This window comes from Protopterus annectens, chromosome 3.part0, assembly GCF_019279795.1.
Source record: "Protopterus annectens isolate FY-2018-M chromosome 3.part0, PAN1.0, whole genome shotgun sequence".
Classification (NCBI taxonomy): domain Eukaryota; kingdom Metazoa; phylum Chordata; order Ceratodontiformes; family Protopteridae; genus Protopterus; species Protopterus annectens.
In genome coordinates this window covers 1,871,815,275-1,871,837,568 of record NC_056731.1, presented here as the reverse complement: position 1 = coordinate 1,871,837,568, position 22,294 = coordinate 1,871,815,275, and the positions used below count along the sequence as shown (strand labels likewise).

General features: G+C 40.2%; 1 protein-coding gene across 1 annotated transcript in view; it reads left to right on the top strand.

The window, feature by feature from the left end:
- PPP1R9A (protein phosphatase 1 regulatory subunit 9A) overlaps positions 1-22,294 on the top strand; it is a 2,260,036-nt gene that overhangs the window by 1,992,763 nt on the left and 244,979 nt on the right. The window lies entirely within an intron of this gene.

Here is a 22,294-nt window from a genome sequence, read left to right as displayed (position 1 = left end):
GTCAGAGCAAGATGCAGAGGGCAGGAAGAAATGGAAACAGTTGATCCACTGTGGCAACCCCTAACGGGAGCAGCCGAAAGAAAATAATTGATTTTGAAAATGCATTTAGCTAACTCATTTCAACTAGTGTTTTTCCTTGTCTTGATAATTTAAATTCTAAAACACAACTGAAATGGATACCTGGTAAATGCTTTTTTACAGTAATTATGCCTGGTGTAATTTATTTGCACTTGATCAAAGTCTGAGTTGTGCTCATACTTTCAGCTTTGTGTTTTGCTACTCTGCCTACTGTCATATTTAATTCTACTACTGAATATGATTGGTTGAGTTGTGGTATTTAATGTGGCTTTTAGCTTGTGTTGTTCGTCCGATGTGGTCTTGTAAAGTTTCGGAAGGCAAAAGCTCTTACTCTTCATTGTTTGAAATTTTAATAAATTACTTTGACTTTCTTCTACCAATGAGCAGCATCGTATGTTATACTAATTTATACTCCAGTGTTTATCACTGCTCCTAGACAAATATAGTGATGATTTATCTGTTGGACATTTCTTCATTGTACTGAGAATAAAGTAGAGCTAAAGCTTTTGAAACACCATGATACTGGCAGGATGACTAATCAACAAGAAAGAAGTTCAGTTATCATTGCAAGTCTATTCTGCCTTGAATCACATGGACCGACATTCAAATTAAGTCGAGTAATTTGCCAAACCATGTATGTAGTCTCATGTTAGAGAGAATTCATGAAGCACACATAGGAATTGTTAAGTATGAAGAAAGGGGATGTAACATGTTTTGGCCAGAAATGTCCAGACAGTCCATATACTTTCACCCAAATGATCAATAATGTTCCATAAAAGCAAAAGATGCAGTGATATCACATGAAATTTTGGATAAGCCATGGAATAAATGTTCAGACTTGCCTCTCTTCAGACTGTGAGTGTGTCATATATTTACTACCCAAGTACTCTGAAATCAAGTTAAGATACCGCTTCACAAACTGTCATAACACTAACAGTGTTATTTTTTTCTTGACACAGTATTCCTGACGTGCATCACAGTCAGTGCTACATAGTTTGTAAACTAAAAATCTGATGTTTGTTCACAACAGTGGGGATTTCAACACATTACACCTTCACCAAGATGTATTCAAATAGTCAAGTCATGACAGTTATCCAAGCAGTTACAAACATCATGATAACATTTTTGCCATTTCAAAGCAGGACTGCTGTCTTTTACTTGCTGAATACAGGAACAGTTCATTTCAGCCTGAAGGATTTTCACTTTGATAGTTATCGAGAGGAAGGAAAATGAAAACAAAAGTTGTCAGTGTACTGTATTGTACTTCAGCCAGAACAAATGACCGATGTCCTAACTACATGACAGGCTGTTTATCACAAACAAAAACTCTGTTATGACTGGTCAGCTGAGACACTGCACATGCTAAGATTGGGCAAGATAGTCCAAATACAAAATCTAGTCTGCAAACTCTTGAAAACTCTGGAAGCTGTTGCCATTGTACATGTCAGTGCATACAAAGGTCCTACATTGTCAGAACAAGGGGAGGTCTAACCCTGAGTAGTAATAAAAAGCACCTGTACTGGATTGCACTGTTATCATCAGATCTGACGTTGTCTATTTTCATCTGATTCAACACAGAGGATGTCGGATCCAACCTCGGCACCATATACCAGAGTATTGGATCCAAGAGCTGCAACTCCTCCCCTACCCACAACTCCCTTCTCCTGCCTTAACTACCTCAGATCTCATTTGCCACCTGTCACACCAGACATGTTTGCTGAGAGTTCCATCCTTTTTCACATAAGTGAAGGATTGTTGGCCTTTTTCCTCCTCCCATGAGCTTAGTAGTTAGATTATTACATGTAGTATTTAGTAGTAGGAATTTAGGCTAGTTAGTAGTGTATATCATGTTATATCAATAGATATAACTTAGATACAGTTCTTATGGTGGTATAAGTTTCCAGAACCTTTCTTTTCTAATGTCTGAAAAGTCTACTGGATTTAAAAAAAGTGCTGTTCCTGTGGACATAAGATTCCAACCCAAGACCCATTAATGTGTACTGCCTAGAACCTTCCCACTTAGAGAACACCAGCAGTATTTATGCTGCCTTCAGCACAAAGGTTGTGCAGGGAAGAAAAGGAAAAACTTATTCTGAAATGATTTCTTCCCCTCATACAGGGTCCAGAGTGTCCACAGATCCGAAGGCACCCTCTGCTCTCCTTCCACTGACAAGAAGAAAGAAAGAGAGAGAGAGAGAGAAAAAGATCTAAGGAAAAAAGAGAGAGAGAGAGAAAGACAGAGACAAGTTGAAAGAAAAGCATAAGGAGAAACAGTCAATAAAAAGACAAGAAGAAAGGATAGACAGAGGTAAGAAAAGATCTGCTGGACTGAGTGCAGTTTTGGATTTGGCACCCAAGCTGTCAAAGCAGTTGGATCCTACTACAACCAAGATCCAAACTCCCTCTCCAAAAACTTGCTTTTCTCCAGGGTGAATCAACCCCAGTCTTCACTCCCTGATACTTCAGAAGCCTCCTTCAGTATCTTCGTCTTCAAGGTCCAGTCGATCCACTGGAAGTCTAACCAAAATGGATGTTGATTGTATGATAAGGAGACAGATTCAGCAGGGAGTCCTCCTGGCTCCATCCCTGAGGAGAGGACTGGGATCAGACCCATCAGCACTAGCCATACTCCTTTTCTGGAGCCAACACATATAGGTCCCAAACCCGTTACCCCCACCCCCGCCATACTAGTGTCGGATCTGATAACCCTGGAGAATTTGGCTTTGACGTCTTCCCCACTTTCCTGATGCCACTGCATTTGCATCAAACAGAGTCCTGGAGCCAGAGCATAATATACATATACCCATTTAACCTGTGTGTTTCTAAAGTATTGCCAAACAGTCCACATATGTTGTGTTAAGGAGGTAAAAAAAAAGCTGTGACATAAAAACCATGCATGCAACCATATAATCCATGGAGAAATTATATCTGGACATCTAGCTTTGTTATACCAACATGAGTGCCTGATCCCGAGTTTGAGACTGAATCCTTTAGCTGTGAGATGGGTGCTGTATCTGGACAGCTATTGGACCATACTGTGAGCACTACATTTGTGCAACTATAGCCATCCTACAAACATCAGCTTCTGATTAAGAGTTCTAGACTGAACCCAGTGGATGTAATGCGTAGGCTTTATCCACTAAGCCATCTTACCAAATGACCAGTTTGAGGTGTGAGTTATAACATGCAAACTAAATGTGTTATACTTTCATTGGGTTAATACTTGGTGCAGAAAGTATATATATATATATATATATATATATATATATATATTTTTTTTTTTTTTTTTTATAGCTTATAGTACTATTAGTTTTCATGTTTCAAATAGCTTCCAAAGTTCACAGCTATGTTATTAATTTTATTACAGATTGTATAAGTCAACTGGTCTACCATCAAGGCTATTCATCCCTTGCCATTACGCATCCTTAGACCTTGCCTCCTTTTTCGGTTAGCGACAGATAGTCATACTTGGAGTGAATTTCAGAATACACATCAAATTGTCTAATTCCTTCTTAAAGGAATATAGTTTCACATTGGTTGATCTGGAGAGGAAGTTTATTCCAGAGAAAGGGTAGTGACTATGTGACAACTCCCTCTCTCTCCACTGTGATGTGTTTATTTGCTGAAGCAGTTTCAGATCTCTGGGTCTAATGTTCAGAGGACTGTGATTTATAGGGAAATTTGGACTACTGGTTGCCTAATAGCCCAGATAGCAAAGCACAAATCACTACTAAAGAGTCTGTAGGACACTGAATACAGCAACAAGGCCTCCAGCCTATATTGATAAATCAGGTTATTTAGTCCTTTAGTCCCATGATATTTTTTGTCAGGAGTCTTTGAGGCTGTGTAACTGCTTGACTTGTATAGTAAGATGCATCCCAAAGGGGCATGATATTCTATGATGTGCCTGATCAGTACAGAATGTCGAGTAAATATCCTTTGTGATTAGCTGGGTCAGATGGAAATATTATCTGACCGTACCTCTCAACCTCTTGGAGCAAGAAATCTGGAAAGAGACATAATAGGGGGACAAAGGCCCAAAAATGGAGACGGTTTTTAAATATTGCTCTTACAAATGTAGAAAGGTGATAGAATAACAGGTTTTACATTAGCATTAATTTTATAAAGGATACGAAGGCTAAAACTCAAATTTCTATCATTATTTCCTAACTTCAGTCATCTGTGATCTGCCATTGATTTGCCAGAAAACCACAATTGTTGGAGAAACAGACCAAAATGTAAAGCAAAAATCTGGACATTCTGTGACAATCTGGACAATTGAGAGGTATGTTCCTGACTACTGTTGTACTATCATGGTTAAAGGAGAGGAAATTATCTACCCAGTTTCCAAACTCTCTCACATCTTCAGTTTGGAGTGTGGTGTTTTCTATACTATAAGCTAGGTGGAGGGTTTGTTTGCATAATTTACCAGTATTGAATTTTTTGAGGTTTAGTTTTAGACCATTTTCAGTGCACCAGCTAATGGCATGTGTTAGTTCACTTTGTAGATGCTGTATATCAGAAGGGGATTAAAGTATAGCACATATTTTACAATCATCAGCTAACTTAGTTAACCTGATTTTTGAATTGGAGATCCAAGAAATCTATGCTGAATAGCAATGAAAATGTCCTAGCATGGAACCCCACTGGTTTCTTTTATGCTGTCAAAACTAATTGTCAAAAACTTGAAATGAAAGAAGTCATGAAAAAGGACAGTGAAATCAACAACCCAAATGACGGCTAATGATATCCTTTCACTTCTGTGATTTTAACAGGCCAGCAGAGGCATTTCTTTATATTTGCACGTGTATGTTGTTCGTGGTCTGCACTCTTGTGGGAGGAGAGGCTGGACTCTGCCCTTCTGAGCTGGGAATTTCTGGTTAAAGGCTTATAGTGCCTGCATATTTGAAGTGTTTCTTACTGAAATTGGTACACCTTGTTTGCTGTAGCATAGACTAGATCCAGGCCTGCTGAATGTATGTTTGTTGTTTGTTTGCTTGTTATTTCCCTGAAATGCTAATTCCACCTAAAATGCGACTTTTCAGCGCTTCTGTGGATCCCTAGTCATATCTGCATTGCTTACTGTACTTATTTCCTTGTTTCACTTGAAAGAAAGTTACTGTTTGTCATTTTTGCATTTAAGTTACCTGTAACACATTGCATTTAAGTTACCTGGCACTTGCTCACTAAAGCAATTATATAAGTCAGCACTAAAAAATTAAAAGCACTACACCCTCACAAACTCCCCTTGAGTACCTTGATCCACATTGGCCCTTTTTTTCAATTATAAAGGAATTCCCAATACTATTCTAGCATGTCCAAAGGTCAGTTGTCAATCTCCTCTCTGGTCCAGCTGCTGAATCTGGGAATCTTGAGGCAATGTTACAACTGCCTCATGTACACAGACAACCCTCTCCTCCTCCCAACAAATTCCAACACATGTGAGAGATGCAACCATATAGCCAAATTGGAGGCTAAGCTCTCTCAACTCAGTACTGGCGTAACCAGTCAGGAGGAGAAGGAAACCACACTCACTACAATTCCAGTCTCACATAGACCTACCACGACAGCAAACCAAGCACATAAATACACAAAAACATACTCAGAGGCTCTAAATAAAAATCTGCCTAAGCAGCAGAGACCTCCAAAGCAGACACCCAAGCAACCGCTACCCCAAAACAAAATACGTGCAACACATAGCTCACAAAGGCAGTGTGCCGAACAGTCACAGCCCTTAAGGCTAAACAAAACACCTGATACACTTGTAATAGGTGACTCTATCATCAGGCACACTAACGTCCCGCTCACCAGGCTGAACAAGGAGAAGGTCACGGTGAGCTGCCTGTCGGGCGCTAGGATCCGCCACATAACACAAGTACTTAGGTCACTCCAAGGCAAGTACAAATATGACTCAGCCATTGTCCATGCTGGTGTGAATAACCTGAGACGTACCTCCCTGGACTACATGAAAAGAGACATAGAGGAGCTCTCTTAGCATGTAGCCCAGGCCGGTATGACCCTGACCTTGAGTAGCATCTTACTCTCACCAAGAATGATGCCACAATATGAAGACAAGATGATCAAATTCAACAATTGGCTTAAGTATTGGTGTCATTCAAAGGGGATCCAATGCCTGTCAGCCTGGGATGACATGCTCGACAAGCCACGATGCTTCGCTAGGGATGGCTTGCACCTGTCACCCCTGGGCTATCGGATATTGGCAAAGGCTCTTGCTACCCCCATAGTGTCTTTTTTAGGCAAGGCTCAAAAGACAAACCCACCTCCATAGGTATCACAAGGGATAAGAAACTAAGAGTAATGCTACTCAACACCAGAGGTCTAAACCTCAAGATGCATGCACTCAAAACTCTCCTTAGCATGGAGAACATCGATATCTGTGCAGTAACAGAAACCTGGTTCAAGGCTCCCGAGAGCACCCCAGCACTACCAGGTTATACCTCATACCATGCTTTTCGGCCCCAAAACTTGGACTGAACCACAAAAGGAGGGGGAGTATCAATATTCGTCAAAGATACCCACACCTCCAGGTTGGTGGCACAGCACGAAGCATCAGAGACTATCCATGTGCAACTAACAGTGGGTAAAACTGCCTTCCAGTTTATAGCCTGCTACAGACCACCCTCCCAAACCCAGAAACCCCACTCGGCCTTCCTGAGAACACTGGAAAATATAAAGGTCTCTCCAAACACCATTATATTGGGTGACTTCAACTACCCAAACATAGACTGGGAGCATTACTCTAGCTCCAACACCCTAGCCCAAAGGTTCCTAGAATTTATAAACTCAAATGCTATGGAACAACTTGTTACCACTCCCACAAGAGGGCAAAACATACTGGACCTGATCATCACCAACATGGGGACTCTATGCTCAAGACCAGAAGTGTATCCCTCACTGGTAAGATCAGACCATAAACTAATCTCACTGGATATTCACATCCCGACCCCACCCCCTGCCCAGAAAACCACAGTGAAAAACTTCTGTAAAGCAAATTTCACATTCCTCAAAACCGAGGTGGAATCCTTCAAAGCCCCTGGGCCTGTGGAAAATATGGCCCAGACCGCAGAATCCTTTATAAACGCATTCTATGAACACCTTCAGGAATGCATGGATAATGCAATCCCAAATAAAACCAAGACCCAATCCTCCAAAGGCAGACGTCCTGTCTGGTGGACCCCAGCCATAAACAAACTATACAATAGAAGGAGGAAGCTACTACATGATAGAGCAAAATCCCAAAAAGGGAAGGCATCTCTGATCAGTATTAGCAAAAAACTACAGGCACTCATAAAATCGTCTAAGGCCAGCTTCGAGAGAAAAATTGCACAGGACACTAAGGATAATCACAAGGCTTTCTTTAGTTATGTTAGGAACCTGGGTGGGAATTCCCAGATATGCTCAGAATTAGTCCAAAATGACAAAAATACACCAAACCCACAGACATTGCCAACATCCTAGCTGACAGGTTCAGCGCAAACTTCTCCCCCCCCACCAAAAGGGCAAATATCTATCCCAGCAGAGTGCTGCCTCCCTGACATCTCAGATGCTCAGGTAAGAGCCGCCCTCTCCAAAGCAAAAAACACAGCATTAATGGGACCAGACGGCGTCCCGGGCTGCGTCCTACATGAACTCCAAGAAGAGCTAAATCCAAACATAAAACTACTGTTCAGTCTCAGCCTTACTACAGGATATGTACCCAAAGAGTGGCGTACAGCAGCAGTGGTCCCTCTCCAAAAAGGTGGTGCCTCAACGGATCCTGGAAACTATCGCCCCATAAGCCTGACTAGCTTGGTCTGCAAAGCTATGGAAAGGATCATCATGGACCTCATAAATAAAGATATTGGGGACCTACAGACACTGGATCCTACCCAGTTCGGCTTTGTTAAGGGCAGATCCTGCCTCTTAAACCTGGTCGATTTCTTTGAAACAGTCACCAAGGCCATTGACGAGGGGAAGGTGGTCCACACAGCCTACCTGGACCTCGCAAAAGCCTTTGATACAATACCCCACTTGGGCATTATAGATAAGCTCACCAGCTTAAATATAAACCCCTATGTCACTAGATGGGTTGCAAACTGGCTCAAGGACAGAACCCACATGGTTAGAATTCTTGGAGCCATGTCAGACTCCAAACCAGTTACAGGTGGCGTCCCACAAGGCTCAGTCCTGGGATCTCTCTTGTTCGGTATATATTTCTCGGAGGTACAGGCCAACACGGAAGGACTGTGGCTGACCAAGCTCGCAGATGACTGCAAACTGGGCGGCATAATCGACTCTCCAGCCGACACAAGCATCCTCCAAAAGGGCCTCATAGAAACAGACAACTGGCGCCAGAGCCATGGCCTCAAGCTAATCGCCAAAAAGTGTATAGTCATCCCCTTTGGCAAAAACAAAGTGCCCACAAATTACCACATAGGTGGTAATCCATTAAGTACTGAAGAAGTAATTAGGGACCTGGGGACCCACGTTTATAGCAATCTCTCATTTGACAACCACGTGGCCAAAGTGGTTAGAAAAACATTTTATATAGCCCACCTAATCATGAAGGGATTCACATCTAGATCAGGGGAGGTCATCGTGCCTCTTTACTCATCCCTCATCAGGCCCATAATTGAGTACAATGCCCCTTTTGTGATGTACCTTACCAGACACCTGCAGCAACTGGAAAGACCCCAAAAATACCTCACCAAGAGGATCAAAGGGCTCAAACAGATGCCATATGCTGCCGGGTTAAAGAAACTCCAGCTCTACTCAGTGGCATACCGCCTGCTCAGAGGCGATCTGTGCCTGACGTATAAAGCCATGTCCAACCCGGAATTAATGGACATGCTGCACCTCAGAAAATCCAAATCCCATTGAGCTACGCGCTCAAGAGACTTGAACCTCAGCACTGAAATAAATAGGACATGCTGGAGGGACAGATTCATAACCCAGAGGCTACCTTCACTCTGGAATAAAATCCCAGTCCAGGTTAGGCAGAGTCCCTCATTGACTCTCTTCAAGAGGAATCTTGATGAGTGGATGGGAGATCGTAGGTTTACCCCTGGTATCACTTCTGTGTCACTGTTAGAGAGAGGCACAGTATACTAACCTCGAAAAAGGGAATAGCAAAATTAATTTAAAATGGATGGCGAAAACCAAACACACTCTGGCTAGGCTTATAAATGCCCTAGGGCAGATAGCCTAGTATGAACCTATGAACCTATGTTTGCAAATTGACCTTAATGACCATGCTGGCATTTCGTACTTGACATAAACTCCTAAAACCTCAGTAGCAATCTGTCTAGAGGCTTTTTTTGGCCCTGCAACAGTGACACCACCCCCATGTTCTAGAGGTCTTGGGCTCAAGTCCCAAATGACAGCAACTGTTATCCTTTCAGTTCTGTAATTCTAACAGAGCCTAAGCACAAGGAAGTCACTGATAATGTGATTTATCAGCTATGATTTGGGGCTGAATGGAGTAGCCACAGTATTCAGATCTGGGTTACTGCATGAGTAAATAAAATCTTTCATGAGCAGCAAAGACAAGTTTGTCACCTTCATAGATAAGATTTAAATTACTCAATTGCCAATTCTTATTCACGTCATTGAATTATAATCAGACTTAAATATCAAACTGCGTAGAAGAAATCAAGCAGTCAACAAATTGCATAATTGTATAAACATTTTGTATTCATTCAGAAGCTAGAAATGCTGCAGAAGCATGTAGTCATAAGGAAAGATATTCATTCCCCAACCCTATGTATGGGGCCTACTGAAACAGTGAGCTAAACTAAATTCACTGACAGTAATAATTATTTAGGAATGTGAACATTTCCAAAATATCATAATATGATGAAGATCTTACGACTATCATTTGCAACTGAGCCTTGTAATGCACCTGATCCCATATAACGGGGCCTTGTAATGTTCCTGAGCCCTAATAAATATTGACATCAAAATCCTAGCAAATAGACTTAAAAGAGTACTGTCAGTAATCATCTCTTCCGAACAAGCTGGGTTTATCTGCTCTAGGCAAACCTGGGATAACACGCTTACCCTAGATGCAATAATGAAACTATACGAAAAAAAAAAACCCAAGGTATGCCCTGCCGTTAGATGCTAGCAAAGCCTTATATAAAGTTAATCAAGAATTTATTTTTGAAACACAGTCCTTCTATAATATCCCAAAAGAATGCACTGTCATAATAAGAATGATATACAAAAGCTCATATACATCAATTAAAATAAATAAAATAGAATCCAAACTAATAAAAGTTGTAAATGGCACAAGACAGGGTTGCCCCCTTTCTCCATACCTCTTCAGTTTGTATTCCAGCGTACATATCATCACATACCAAAGCTTCTAAATAATAAAAATCGTCCTAACAGCCTTCACAGATATTGTCAATATATATTTCAAAACCCTTAATACAGACCTTAATAAAATTATGAAATCTATTAGAAATTTCTCAGAAGTATCAAACTATGAAATCAACACATCCAAATCTAAAATCTTTCCAAATGAATCCACTAGACCATAGAGAATACTATTTCCTGGACACACCAGTTCAAATTGACTACTCCCTCAAATACCTAGGAATACTTTTCGATCATAATCAGAAGTCAATATTCCAAAACAACTTAGGGAAGCTATGGACACAAGTAAACCACGACTTCTATAGATGGAAAAATATGAAGATATCAACTTTAGCTTAGGTTGCAGTCTTTAAAATGAATGTTCTTCCAAAAGTGATTTATCAATTAAATGCAGCAAACACTAACATCCCTGAAAACTTCTTTCATTCAAATCTGCACAGAAATAGCTTACATTAAGCTCCAATACCATTGCCAGGTTTTAACTTTAACACTCTTGCAAATCCACTGAAAAGGTTACTTAGAACACAGTCAAGCCAGTTTTAGACTGACTGCCTTATCTTAAGTGCAGCTGGTCACTTCAATTCTATTCAGCTGCCATTCACTTCAGAGCCCACCCTGCACATGAGATCTGCCTCTCTTTGACTGAAACAGCAGCTGATGGGAAATGATTGAAACCTCACAGGGTCCCCTGAAATTGCCATTTATCGCAGTAGCTTTAACTCGACATCTCTGAGCTGTGGAATATCCTACCTCTAATCAGTCTGCATACATTTTTACATTCCAGTTAATTTTCTGAGAAATCTGTTTAAAAGCACAAAGCAAAAATGTAAATACTTTATGAACAACATACTGTACAAACAGCAGCATTCTATAGTTATATCAAGAATCTAAATGGCAATGCTGAGATCTGATCTGAGCTACAATAGAATGGCACTAAATATACTGATCCCAAGGATATTGCCAATATCCTGGCAGATTGATTCGGTGCCAACTTCACCCCCGCTCACCCCTAAAGGGCCCATCTCAGTACCAAAAGATTACTAAATTCTGGTAATAACGGCCACACAGGTAAAAACCACACTCTCCAAAGCGAAGAATACAGCATCCATGGGACCAGACCACATACCGGGCTGTGTACTACATGAACTACAAAATGAACTGGCACCTCACCTAAGTGTCATGTTTAATCATAGCCTCACCTCAGGCTTCGTGCCTACTGAGTGGCACACAGCTACAGTTATCCCACTCCACAAGGGAGAATCCACCTTGGATCCTGGGAACTACTGCCCCATCAGTCTGATAAGCCTGATCTACAAGGCCAAGGAATGTATTATCATGGAACTTATAAACAAAGACATTGGCAACCTTCAAACACTGGACCCCACCCAGTTTGGGTTCGTGAAGGGCTGATCTTGTCTCCTGAACCTGATTGACTTCTTCAAATCAGTCTCCAGAGCTGTGGACGAGGGTAAGGCAGTCCACACAGCCTATTTGGACCTTACCAAGGCCTTTGACACCATCCCCCACTCTGGAATCATAGATAACCTTACCAAGCTGGGCATTAATCCCTATGTCACTTGATGGGTTGCAAACTGGCTTACTGACAGAACCCACATTGAAAAAGTAGCTCCAGACAAGTGACAAGTGGAGTGCCCCAGGGTTCAGTCCTGGGACCGCTCTTGTTTGGCATCTACTTCTCTGAAATACAGGCCAGCACTAAAGGACTCTGGCTAACAAAGTTTGCAGATGACTGCAAACTGGGGAGCCATTATTGAATCCCCAAATTATGTGGATATTCTACAAAAGGGCCTTACAGAAACATGCTTGGTGCCAGAGCCATGGGCTCAAGCTCAATGCCAAGAAATGTATAGTTATCCCCTTTGGGGAAAAAACATGTACCCATGAATTACCACATAGGTGGGAGTACACTAAACACTGAAAGTGTGATAAGAGACTTAGGGACACAAGTGGACAGTGGTCTCAGCTTCAATAACCAAATCGCCACTACAGTCAGGAAATCCTTCTGTGTGGCACACCTCATCACTAAGGGCTTTTCATCTAGAAAAAAGGAGGTCATTATCCCACTGTACCCATCCCTCATTAGACCCATTATAGAATACAATGCCCCATTTGGTATGTACCTCTCAAGACATTTGCAACAACTGGAAAGGCCACAGAAATACCTCACTAAAAGAATCACAGGCCTAAATCAGATGCCCTATGCTGACCATCTAAAAAACTCCAGCTATACTCTGTCACATATCGTCTACTTAGAGGGGATCTCTGCTTAACATACAAGGCCATGTCAAACCCAGAGCTGTTGGACATACTACACTTAAAGAAATCCCAGTCCCTCAGAGCCACACACTCCAGGAATCTAAACCTTGTCATCACAATGAACAAAACATGCTGGAGGGATAGGTTCCTGACCCAGAGACTCCCCAGACTCTGGAATAGACTGCCCATACATGTCAAGCAGAGCGCCTTTTTGGCCCTTTTCAAAAGGAACATTGACGATTGGATGGGAGATAGAAAATTCACCCCAGGTTCATGTCAGTCACTCTGCTAGACATGGGTCCAGTGAAGTAAATATTGTGGGAAGAAATAGCCAGGGAATTGTTATGGCTAGGCTTGTATAGGCCCTAGGGCCAATAGCCTAGTACCAACCTGTGAATCTTGTAATTGAGCCTTATATTACCCAATTCCATGTAACTGAACCTATTAATGCCCTTGATCCCATGGAAGTGAGCTTTGTAATATCCCTGATCCATTGTAATTGAGCCTAGTAATGGACCTGATCCCATGTAAGTGAGCCTATTAATGCCCTGCCCTGATCCCATGTAAGTGAGCGTATTAATGCCCCTGATCCCATATAAGTGAGCTTTGTAATATCCCTGATCCCTTGTAATTAAGCTTAGCAATGCCCCTGATCCCATATAAGTGAGCCTTGTAACGCCCCTGTCCTATGTAAGTAAACCTTATAATGCCCTGATGCCATGTGTTTGAGCCTTGCAGTGTCCCCGATTCCAGGTAACTGGAGCTGATCAAGATTCAGAGTAGCAGTGTCTTGAAGAGGAACATTCACACACAATAATCTGCTGGATTTTTACAGTGATGCTTCTCCACAGATCTACCCAAATACGGCAGAACCAGGCATAGCACAGACTTTTCCTGTTAGCACTAAAAGGAACTACTAGTAATGCTTTATTTAAACTTTTCAGTAAAAAAGAAATGAAGACTAAATAAAAGTATTATAGTTATCCTGTTAAAATCATTGTTATATGTAAATGAAATTGTAACATCTGCCTTTAAGAAGAACCCTTCAATGCTAGTGTGCTAATGATGTTGGTGCTACTGGTATTTGGTTTCATAGACCTGATTTATGTTTAGTCATGTGTTCTTTATTATCACCTGGGTGATGTATAGGGATAATGCAGAATGGAGCAAAAAGCAAGATTATGAAAGGTGCAAAGTAGCAGGATTAGAGAGAGTGAAGTATGGAAGAAAATAGGATATAGAAACAAACTTATGTGGTTTGTAGGTGTCTAAGAACTGAAGAGTCAGTATATAATTAGCAGATGCAGCTCTTGTGTAGGCTTTATATTACGTCAATCAAACTTAAAAACAAAACCTAGAAACTGGGGATTTAGCACTGGAAATGTAGAGAGAGAAAGTGGTAGGTTACCTGTACATGTGGAGTAAATCTGGACTGTGGTCTGAAGTGACTGCAAAGCGGGAGAAAGTCTGCAAGAGAAACATGAGCAAGGCACTAGAGTGATGACAGAAAGGAGGGGTGGTCGAGAGGGAAATATGTAGGATCAATGTCTGTGGCTGGATGGGTGAAAGAGGAACTACCAAGAAAGTGAAAGGAGTGTGACCAGAAGTGAATGCAGAAGAATGAAAATGCAAGTAGTACATGAATTTAAGAATGGAGGCCAAAGCTTTAGTTCAGGCAGGAGCAAGAGATTCTTGGACTTATGGAGGAATTGGTATGAGTAGATTGGGAAAAGAAAAGTGAGAAGAGAGGGAGGAAGGAAGCAATGACATCAAAATCAGTTATATGGAAGAGTATAACAAATCTCTAAACTGTGATTGTGGTGTATAATAAAGTGTTTAGTAGTTGTTTGGGCATTTTATTTTCTTTCTTTTATGAGATACATTTATTGTTTATTCCAGGCTTGGATCTAAATGATAAATTCTAAAAAAAAAAAAAAAAAAATACAACAGTATTTGCAGTTTAGCCCATTGTGAGTAACTCTTCAGACAAGATTAAAAAAGTGAGAAGCAAACCGAGACATATCCTCAGTAATGCACCCTGGCAATACTTTGGATTGCCACTTCAGCTGCTACTGCAAACAATGAACATTTGTACAAGATAAAAAAACAATGACAGATCTTTTCACTGGTAAGGTACACAAGAAATATAAGCATCTGACAGTAGTTTGGACTGTATCTGGTATTAATTTTGATAGACTCCCTGCTGCAAAAATAGTATTGACATTGAGGTAGCTTCGTTTTGTGTGAAATTAGTTCTGAAATAGTTTTATGCTAGATGCAAAATACTTTCATCTGGATTTTCAAAGTTATGGTGAGAATACTGAAAAAAACATATTCTCATTGAAGTCATTGTTTGGCCTCAAGTGCTCTGACTAGTTAATGTGACTCCTTGCACAAGGCTCACAGAATTGATTGAAGATGTGTCCTTCTGAGACTTTCAAGATGGCTGCACATTGAGTAATAGCTTATTTCTAGCTCTTCCAGTCTGAAAACAGAAACTCAGCAGAGGAGGCCAGTAGACTTGTGTTTTTTGGGTAAATTTCAGTAACTGGCTAGTAAGTGCACTGCCTGGATGCCAGAAATAAAGAAATACAGAAGACCTGGAAAAAGATCAGCTGCAAAAAGTGAGGAAGAAACACTGACTGTGGAGAGTTTTTGCAGCCATTCAGCAAAAAGCAATGCAACCTTCAGACACGACTTCCAGGAACCTACACAAAGATATAAGACAACTGCATACAGACCTGATTAAAATAAACAAAACACTAATGGAGTATGTCAGCATAAACAACAAAAGGCTGGAAAAATGGAAGAAGCTTTAAACATATATTCAGATGAAATGATAAAGCTGCAAAAATCAGAGGTTGAAATAAAGAAAAGGTTGGCTGAATATGAGACTGCTCAGGAAGAGATGTTTCAAAAAATAATAGAATTAGAGGACAGTGCAAGTAGGGAAAACCTGAGATTTTCAGCTATACCAGAGAAACTGGAAGGAACAGACTGCATTAATTTTATGAGAGCACAAATAAGCAACTGGACTGGTATTCCACATCAGGAATTGTTATTTGAAAGGCACATCATGTGTATTTTCCAAACCTGGCTATAAGAAAGCAACCTAGACCATTTATAGTAAAGATGCAATCCTACCAGCAGAAGGCGTTGATTCTGACAAAATAGTGGCAGAAGGACAAAGTACTAATAGTGGGAAATAGCAGAGTGTTTGTGGAGAATAATGTACTCATTGCACACCAGACAGAAGAGGAACAAATGTATTCCACTATTCAAGGAATGTTGAGATGCAGGTGTGAGATTCAAACTGCCTGTACCCAGCTGTCTTCAGTATTCTTTCCTGGAGAGACAAAATCATTTTTGATGCAGTATATGCTAAGGAGGAAATACAAAAGCTTGTCCAGCAAAAAGCTGTGAAACAGAAGGAGATTCTGCTTCTTGTTCTTCTGGTAATAAAGACTACAGAGGGACTGTACCTGTGAAACCTTTTCAACATTTTCAACAGAAATGTTGGGAGAAGGAAGGGAGCATGGGAGTTGACTAGAAGAAATTGAGAGTATGTTGGAAATGAAGCAGATACAGGATTTCAGAAATGAACAGTAATAAAACCAGTAACTTAACATGGGATTACAATGCAATAATTATATTTGAGAAATATGACAGAACAAGAAAATCAGAAAATCTGGAAATATTGGAATTTTTCAGAGTTTGTTGGACTTGTGAGGGACTCTAAAGCATATGCCCTACTTCATGTCATTAATGTTCGAAAAAGTGCTTTGGGGAGGGCTAGAGGATGGAGAAAGTTAACTATAAGTAAAGATTTTTTCTTAAATAGCACTAAATTTGGGTCATGTGGTTTTCTCTAAATATTATAAGATTTTTTTTTCAGTTATTTGTAAGTGTAATAGGGATTGTAAACAGGTGCTGCTGCTGTTTTTTCTTTCTTTTCTTTCTCCCTTCTCTCTCTCTTCTTGTTCAGTTTTAAGAAATGTAGGCACTGCGATGTATAAAAAAGCCTGGCTAAAAAGAATGATAAAAGAAAAATTAATGCGCTTTTTCTCATTCTTGCATGGGGGAAATGACTGGATTATAGACCTTAGATTGATTTATTAACAAATTTTAAGAGAGAGTAAGTAAATGAAAAAGAACATTGAATATTATGAGGAATTTTTCTAGCAAATACATGTAAGCCCAGTAAAAGTTCTGCAGCTGATCTTCATGCTTCCTTGGAAACAATATGATAAAGAGAAACTGGTTGCCTGTTTCTAATGTCCCTATGGAGACAATCTGTTAAAGATAAACTGGTTACAGTCTGGTGGAGAGTGATTGGCTAAGAAAAAAAAAGAGAATTTGGCTTTAATATTCTCTGAGAGCATTCAGGGGTTTCCCAAAGTAGATGATGTCCTCTGAAAGCATTCAGGAGCTTTCCCAATGTAGCTAATGTTCTCTGAAAACATTCAGGGGTTTTCCCAGCTGGGAGAGATATAAAGATAAAACAAAACCAATCAGCCCATAGTAGAAGCACAGGCTGCACCATGTGTCTTAGCATGGATGACCTTTCTTGTAGGTTAACTCAAGTCTGTAATTGTAGCTGTCAGTTTGGGACTTCTGTACCTATTAGGAGGGTAGAACTTAAATATTTGAAGTTATACATAGTTTTGTGTGTTAGTATTAAGTTAATAAGTTTTATGAGGGTATCAGGGTGTGTTTTTCTTTTTTGTTTGAGGGCTTTCAATAAAACAAAAAGTTTTATAATTTGTGATATAGGCTGAAATGTATATGACAAGAAACAAGTGTGTAAAAGTTCAGCCTGACAAACAATGTACGCATGTAATACATTTAACAAAAAGGTGTTATACATAAAAGGTGGGAATAATAACTTTTTAATACAATGATGCTTTCTTTAATGTCTTTAAATGTAAACAGCCTTATAGATACATACAAACAAGAAAGAGTAGTGAACTATATTAAAAAACATAGAGTGCAAATAGCTATGTTACAGGAGACACACTTAGAAAGAACTGAACAGGTGAATTTCATAAAGAAAGGTTTTCGGGTTGGTTATTCAGTGGAATACCTGGGACAAAGGAAAAGAAGAGTACTTATGATAATTGCAAGAGGAGCTCCAATAGCGATAGAAGAAGATAAAATAGATAATAATGGCAGATTTGTATTGCTAAGCGACTACTAGGAAGGGAGGAGGGTTACATTGGCATGCTGTAATGGAGCTTAAGAAAATTCTGGGAGAAATAATCAGTTTTCAGCAAGTAATATTACTTACAGGCGGGGACTGTAACTTGATTTCCTGCAGGGGAGGCCCAGAAGGGAAAAATACCAAAGGAGGGTCGAAGTTTGAAAAACTTTATGAAAATATTGGTATTGAAGTTGTGAATTCAGTAATAGGAGTTTGGAGTGAATTTACATATTATTCCCCAAGATATAAAAACTGGGCTAGGCTAGACAGAATTTACATTTCACATGAACATGTGCATTTAATCGAAGGTCTTGATACCCACCCAATAACTGTTTCAGATCATGCGCCAATAATAGCTAAAATAAAAACACAAGGTAATGAAATAAAAATGAGACATTGGCGCTTTCCCACCTATCTGTTGAAAAGAGAGGAATTTAAGGAATGGGTGGTGGAGATTATCCAGGAGCTTTTAGAGAGGATAGAAATTTCTTCTGAAAATATAACTAGGGAGTGGGATAAAATTAAGGTGCAGTTTAAAAATAGGGTGGAAATAAAAGAAATGGAGCTATGGTTAAGAAGTAACAAGAATTATTTAGAGGGACTAACAAATGTGAAAGTATTGCAGAATAGGGGGAATCTTACAGAAGAAGAAGAGGATCAGCTGCAGAATGCTAGGCAGAAAATAAGGCATTACCTCAATAATATACACAAGCTTGGAAAGATTGCTGTTAAGCAAATGTTTTTTTGATAATAACACTAGAGCACAAAAACTTTAAGCACAATATCTCAGGCAGCAGAAAGTAGAAAGGGCTGTCACAAAACTTAGGGAGCCTATAACAAAGAAGGTAAAAGTAGAAAGGGCTGTTGCCAAACTTAGGGAGCCTATAACAAAGAAGGTAAAAGTAGAAAGGGCTGTTGCCAAACTTAGGGAACCTATAACAAAGAAGGTAAAAGTAGAAAGGGCTGTCGCCAAACTTAGGGAGCCTATAACAAAGAAAGTAAAAGTAGAAAGGGCTGTCGCCAAACTTAGGGAGCCTGTAACAAAGAAGGTAAACGTAGAAAGGGCTGTCGCCAAACTTAGGGAACCTATAACAAAGAAGGTAAACGTAGAAAGGGCTGTTGCCAAACTTAGGGAGCCTATAACAAAGAAGGTAAAAGTAGAAAGGGCTGTTGCCAAACTTAGGGAACCTATAACAAAGAAGGTAAAAGTAGAAAGGGCTGTCGCCAAACTTAGGGAACCTATAACAAAGAAGGTAAAAGTAGAAAGGGCTGTCGCCAAACTTAGGGAGCCTATAACAAAGAAAGTAAAAGTAGAAAGGGCTGTCGCCAAACTTAGGGAGCCTGTAACAAAGAAGGTAAAAGTAGAAAGGGCTGTCGCCAAACTTAGGGAGCCTATAACAAAGAAGGTAAAAGTAGAAAGGGCTGTTGCCAAACTTAGGGAACCTATAACAAAGAAGGTAAAAGTAGAAAGGGCTGTCGCCAAACTTAGGGAGCCTATAACAAAGAAAGTAAAAGTAGAAAGGGCTGTCGCCAAACTTAAGGAGCCTATAACAAAGAAGGTAAAAGTAGAAAGGGCTGTCGCCAAACTTAGGGAGCCTGTAACAAAGAAGGTAAACATAGAAAGGGCTGTTGCCAAACTTAGGGAGCCTGTAACAAAGAAGGTAAAAGTAGAAAGGGCTGTCGCCAAACTTAGGGAGCCTATAACAAAGAAGGTAAAAGTAGAAAGGGCTGTCGCCAAACTTAAGGAGCGTATAACAAAGAAGATAAATGTAGAAAGGGCTGTTGCCAAACTTAGAGAGCCTGTAACAAAGAAGGTAAAAGTAGAAAGGGACAAACTTAGGGAGACTATAACAAAGAAGTTAAAAGTAGAAAGGGCCAAACTTAGGGAGCCTATAACAAAGACGGTAAAAGTAGAAAGGGCTGTCGCCAAACTTAGGGAGCCTGTAACAAAGAAGGTAAAAGTAGAAAGGGCTGTCGCTAAACTTAGGGAGCCTATAACAAATAAGGTAAATGTAGAAAGGGCTGTTGCCAAACTTAGGGAGCCTATAACAAAGAAGGTAAAAGTAGAAAGGGCTGTCGCCAAACTTAGGGAGCCTATAACAAAGAAGGTAAACATAGAAAGGGCTGTTGCCAAACTTAGGGAGCCTATAACAAAGAAGGTAAACGTAGAAAGGGCTGTCGCCAAACTTAAGGAGCCTATAACAAAGAAAGTAAATGTAGAAAGGGCTGTCGCCAAACATAGAGAGCCTGTATCAAAGAAGGTAAAAGTAGAAAGGGCTGTCGCCAAACTTAGAGAGCCTGTAACAAAGAATGTAAAAGTAGAAAGGGACAAACGTAGGGAGACTATAACAAAGAAGATAAAAGTAGAAAAGGCCAAACTTAGGGAGCCTATAACAAAGACGGTAAAAGTAGAAAGGGCTGTCGCCAAAGTTAGGGAGCCTGCAACAAAGAAGGTAAAAGTAGAAAGGGCTGTCACCAAACTTAGGGTGCCTGTAACTGAGAAGGTAAAAGTAGAAAGGGCTGTTGCCAAACTTACGGAGCCTATAACACAGAAGGTAAAAGTAGAAAGGGTTGTCGCAAAACTTAAGGAACCTATAACAAAGAAGGTAAAAGTAGAAAGGGCTGTCTCCAAACTTAGGGAGCTTATAACAAAGAAGGTAAAAGTAGAAAGGGCTGTCGCCAACCTTAGGGAGCCTATAACAAAGAAGATAAAAGTAGAAAGGGCTGTCGCCAAACTTAGGGAGCCTGTAACAAAGGAGGCAAAAGTAGAAAGGGCTGTCGCCAAACTTAGGGAACCTATAACAAAGAAGATGACAAGAGATGCTGTAGAGGTATTAGAAGTATTTTGGATATTCCATGAGAGCCTGCCTAAAGCAGAGAAATATGAAAATCAAGAAAAGATACAAATGGAAATGTTTATGGGAGAATTAAGTATTCCATGGTTAAAGGTAGATAAGGCTCAATTACTAACAGGCTAGCAGGGGATGAAATAAAATTTGTGATGTATAACCAATCTACAGAAAGGTCCACAGGAATATAGGGTCTATACTAGAACACTGAACATTCAAAATGCTGAGTGTTCTAATATCGAATCCTACCAATCGAAAATACTAAACATCGAACATTCAGAACAGCAAATTTTTTCCTAGGGAAAAAATTTGCTGTTCCAAAACACATGCACACAACACAAGCACACCAAACAAACAGCAATCCACACACATACACCTAAACTCTTACACCTAACCCTACACTAAACTATATACACACACCACTAACTATCCACTTACCTTAACCCAAACCCTAACCCTAAGGTCTGTCACTATCGCACACTTACCTCACCCGCACCCTAACCCTAACTCACCTACCCCGCCCTAACCCTCACATCCACATCCACACAGTCGCACACTTACCTAATCCACACCCTAACCCTAACTGACCTAACCCTCACGTCCACACAGTCGCACACATACCTAACCCGCACCCTAACCCTAACTAACCTAACCCACACTCAATCATACACTTACCTGAACCTGACCCGTAACTTTCCACCAGAGCGCTGAAAATACCAAAGCAACAGAAACGGACAACCAAATTCTTTCTCTAGGAAAACATTTGGTTTTCTGTCTCTTCAATATTTTCAGGGTCGATATTAGAACACTCGATATTTTAAATGTTCGGTGTTCTAATATAGACCCGGAATATATGGTATTCCTGTGGAAGTTTGGAAGCTAGGAGGAAAAAAACGATAAAGATCTGGAAGGTTTTGTTTAACCATATCTTAAGAGAAGGACAAGTACCAACGTCCTGGAAGAAAGCAGTGGTAGATGTAATACCCAAAGAGGGTAAGGATCCATCAGACACAGCTTCATACAGGCCCATTTCAATACTAAACCTTGATTATAAAGTGTTCATGTCTATAATGGCTAAAAAAATGGCAAAAATAATGCCAAAACTGATAGGTATGGATCAGTGTGGTTTTGCGGAGGGGAGGCAAACATTTCACAACATTAACAGAACATTGATGATACAGAGGGAAGCAGAATGTAAGAAAATGTCATTGTTGTTGGTGGGTCTTGATGAAGAGAAAGCATTTGACAGAGGAAGATGTGACTGTATGAGCAGGGCAATGGAAGCATTTGCATTTCCTGAAAAAAATTATAAGGTTGATTAGGAGTATGTATGAGGGATCGGAGGTCTAAATTAAAGTGGGTGGGGTCCTCTCTGATAATTTCTGCTTGAGCACAGGAACCTGGCAGGGGTGTCCTGTTTCCTCTTTGTTATTTGCATTATATTTAGAACCTTTGGCAAAAAAAAACAAGGGACTCAGAAATTCAAGGATATAATTGGTATGGTAGTCAA